Consider the following 5037-nt stretch of genomic DNA (forward strand, 5'->3'; position numbering starts at 1 on the left):
CCCTTATATGTAATTTTAAAAACGCCCATAAAATCTGCAAGGCACAAAATGTGAAACCGCAAGTTTGCATGTATCTCAGCATGGACCCAACAAACCTTCATGCCAAATTTGGTGAAGATCCATGAACAGAGGGCAAAGTAGTGGTAAAAAGGCAAAAAAGCCCATAACAACCGCAAAACACAAAACTGACAATATGTGTGAATCTTCCCATGGACCCAATAAACCTTCATGCCAAATTTGGTGAAGATCCATCCACAAGGGGTGAAGTAGTGGTGAAAAATACGAAAACGCAAAAAAAAAGTACAAAAAACCGCAAAACGAAAATCTAAAAACTGAATATTTGTATGTATTCCCCATGGACCCAATTACTCTCAGTAATAACTTGGGTGAAGATCCGTCTACACCCTATGAAGTAGTTACATAGACAGACAACAGACAGTACTATTATATTTATATATTACGTGTTTTTCATCTTGATGTTTTACCTTCTTTCAACAGTTTAAATTCCATGACTACACAGTACAATACTTTAGCTGTTACCATAATTTGGTATCATAACACAACAAAAAATTATTGTATAAGTAAAATTGACTTTGTTCCTAAAAATCGATATTTCGGCTTACTCCTTCTTTATGGTAAAACATTTTACTCTGCAATTTTTGACTAGCTTTTTTCTTTGAACTTAAGTAAATTTTACTTGCAGCCTGAGTTATTTAAATCAGTATTCACTGTGTTACTGAATTATGATGGGATAAGTTTCTGAATAATTTGAAGCCAACACTCGGTATATATATATATGTAGGACGATAAAACAGTTTTAACAACAAAGGGTTGAGAGTGTGAGGGCAAGGCCAACACCAAAGGCTAATATGTAAATTAATTTAAGTTGATGTTTAAACATTATTCTATAATCTGATGCTACAATTTATGCTGGTGCTCATTACTCCATATTCACTCCTGAATGAAGTGTGAAAATTGGAAGCTAACAATGGTATTTTTTGAGAATTGAAGAGTTCTGGAACTTTTGGGGAATATTAGAGCAAATGTACAGAGCATGAATGAAAGTTTGTTTTTGTAGCAAATTTGCAATGCGAGAACGGAGAATAATAACAACAACAACAACACTTGGTTTGCGATTTCATTTTAAATAATATTTTGTATATATGCCTGTATTGTTAAACAAAGTCATTTATCCTCAATTCTCGTAGATATACCATTGGAAAAATCGTGAGGTTTAGCAATAGCGATATTTATTTTGACTTTATACGGTTTAATCTGTTTGAATTGTACACTAAAACCTATATGAAATTCTATTAAACTATTCCCACAACCACAGGAATCCAAACATTTCACGAATTTCGAAGTAATCTGTTTATTTTATTATTATAGAATATTCTACCAACCTTTCCTTGCAACACTCCTATGTGTGGAAACAAATATTGCCCAAGAAATGTGAGTGCAATAGACTAGCCTGAGGTGAATGACGTTTTATATGAGGACGATACCTGTGAGGTTTGAAACAAAATGTTTAGACACCGTGTAAATAATACTGTTCAAAGTAAGTATCAGATAGTTATTATATATCGAGACTAAAACCTAGTAAGTAAGTAAGGAACTGGCGAATACAATTAATTGTTTGACTGAAGTGCTTATTTAGTTTATTAATTTTGATTTTTTATACTTCTTTTGAAATTCACCACTGTTCGTTTTTCTCCTTGCTGAACTGGAATTCGAAACTACGTAAGAAAAACGGATGAGACATGAAATGCATTTCAAACATTAATAGTTCACTGTTAACAACTTTGGAAATGTTCATATCTGATACGTCTTTAAAGTTTCGCAAATTATTTAGCATCTGCAATGGTGAAGTAAAGCGATTATTTTATTTGTGCACATTTTTGCCATACAGAGGTTATACATATATAAGCAAAAAATCAAACTATCGTATAACATTAATTAGCTCCAGACTTATAAATTCACTTCATTACATCAAAGTTATTCTCATATAGACTTTCTTATATTCCATCTTTTCAAAGAACTGGATTGGGTGTGTCAGTTTGCGGTGGGTGTTATTGCCTAGCTGTCCTCCTTTAGTCTAACAGTTTAAAAGTATGAACGACAATGGGCGCTGTGTTTCTTTGCGTGAAAATTCTGAAACAAACAGATTAACAAAAATTGATAGAAGTGTATTTTATTTATTACGACTTATAACCTCATTTGATTTTTATGCGGACGACCGTCACTTATTTGTATTGAGACTTACTTGGAAATCATACTCTTATCTACACTCTGTTTTATGTTTCTATTGAACTTACCCTTGTTTATAGCGCGCTTTTTTATTTGAGATGAAACTTATCAATATTTTTTTTTGTAATTTTGGGAAGTAAAAGAGATATTTTGATACATTTAATAAATTTAACTCAGATTATTTTATTTCAGATAATTTCTTACTTCTATAATTGATTGTATGTATATCTTTGTTGTACTGAGCATTTAGTTTTAGGGACACAAAAATTTTGCTGCCTTCCATTGGTCCTTTTTTCTATATACTTCAATATTTCTCAATCAAACTAAAGTTCATTATTTAAAGTAAAAAAGTGCAGTTCTCAAAAAACCTGATTTTGCGTCTCAGCGATAAATCTGCGAGCATCATAACAATAAAAATTGGATTTCATTACCAGCAGTGGGCACAGCACAAATAGTCCGTTTTATAGTTTTGCGCTTAACAACAAACAAACAAAAACTTGATTTTACAAACGGTACCTTTAAATTGTCAACGGGTAATGTAATAAAGTTTAAAAGAAATATTTTAATTAAACAAATATAAAAAATCACCAATTTCACTTCAAGGCAGATCAGTAGTCATTTTTTATTGTAATGATAGAATGTAGTGTTGCAACAGTTTTTATTTTTCAGGCAGTTTCTTTTCGATTATTCGATAGAAACAAGAACGAAAAATCTAGTCTGCTTAATGACAGCAAAATGATTTTGTTTCTTCAACTACAATTTAGTTTAATTAATGTTCATTTATAGGCCTACGTTCACAATAGATGCTAATACAATAATTTCACTTACTTGCTAATTCTGTTGCTCTACAAAATGTACAGCGTATCTCTTATTACATTTTCGAACACAAACTCAGTAATAACAATATTGAATTAACTAATTGACTTAAAAACCCAATCAAATAATATCTCACTACTTCAGACTCAGTTAAACTTGCTATTGCATTCAATTGCCATCTACTCTAGTTTACTTCGCGTTTTATACTGCTCAAAATGCTCTAAAATTTGAAGAAAACGCCAGTTATTAAGCCACGGGCTCATCACATCATGCCATACTTCCATCTGGTTAAACAACAATAAGAAACTTCTAAATTAATAAATGCATTGATAATAGCATATGTCTTCCTTCCAGTTTCATTTGTGTATTATATTAAAGGAGTTGAGCTAGATGATTGTTTGTTTGTTTGTTTTTGAATTTCGCGCAAAGCTACACGAGGGCTATCTGCGCTAGCCGTCCCTAATTTAGCAGTGTAAGACTAGAGGGAAGTCAGCTAGTCATCACCACCCACCGCCAACTCTTGGGCTACTCTTTTAACAACGAATAGTGGGATTGCCCATCACATTATAACGCCCCCACGGCTGAAAGGGCGAGCATGTTTGGTGGGACGGGGATTCGAACCCACGACCCTCAGATTGCGAGTCGAGCGCCTTATCCACCTGGCCATGCCGGGCCGAGCTAGATGAAAGTACTCAAAATGACAAATTGTTTTGACAATAGTGAGATTGAGCAGGACTCGAAAAAAGCTTTGTTAATGGAAACAAGAGAAAATAGTTACAACTGATATTGATAAATCATGTTGAAAATACGTTTATTGTAGCTGCCTAGAATAACAGTTGCTAACAGCTAATATGGAATGATTTTTTGAGTTACATAAAGTTTATTTCAGTAATATTAACTTCCCAGTTCCCACCCAAAAGGTTTTTCTAAAGAGTTTTTAAGCTTTTGTATACAGAAGATAAAACGGTATGATTTAAAAAATAAGAAAATAAATTCCGCTTTGTTTAGTACTGATCAAAATTTATAGAATGTATGATTACCCTATGTGCAAATAAATCTATTGTCTCAAAAATAGCTATTTGAGAAACTTTATGTGTGTTAGATAATTAAGTAGGTACCTTTTAAAATGCCCCCACGTGGCACAGCGGTATGTTTGCGGACGTACAACGCTAGAATCCGGGTTTAGATACCCGTGGTGGGCAGAGCACAGATAGCCCATTTATGCTTAATTACAAACAAACAAACAAAACCTTTTAAAAAGAAAATAATATTGTTATAGCTAAAACTGACAGTGTTTCCCATATTATAAAAATAATATATTATTACATTCAGATTTTTCAACTTTACGTTCAATAATGCAGTTTTGAGTGGTAGATAAAAACCAATTTTATTTTGACGTTTCATCTCTTTACACAGGCATCATATCCGAGTCATGAGTATATCTGTGATATGTAGGCACATCATATGTTTTCTGTTTGCTTTTAATAACAAAAGAATTTCTAAAATCTTTCATTTAGTTAGTTTTTATGCAGTTTTGGCATAACCATGTTGTACAGCAAATGGTTGAAGTTACCTTATTCTATTTGTCTTGGTATCTTTGTTTTTTATAGCAGAAAATATCTACTCTGCCCACAGAGATTTGGTGGTACATCCGTGTTGACAGAATCAATGACTGCGACGTCCTTTTCTGATGAAATGGATGATGTCTGTATGCATCTTCCGATAAATTCTGTGAAAGAATGACAAATTGCATGGTGACACACACACAAACACAGACACCATCGCAAGTGAACTGATATGAGCTTACATTTTCGAAGCATCTATTATTTCTCAGTTCATACTCGGTTCTTGAGATGGAAATCTGTGGAGCTATGCTCTGACATAATAGATGTTGTTGTTGTTTTTGATTATGCACAAAGCTGCACAAGGGCTATCTGTGCTCTGCCCACCACGGGTATCGAAACCCGGTTTCTG

This window comes from Limulus polyphemus, unplaced genomic scaffold, assembly GCF_000517525.1.
Source record: "Limulus polyphemus unplaced genomic scaffold, Limulus_polyphemus-2.1.2 Scaffold240, whole genome shotgun sequence".
NCBI lineage: Eukaryota > Metazoa > Arthropoda > Merostomata > Xiphosura > Limulidae > Limulus > Limulus polyphemus.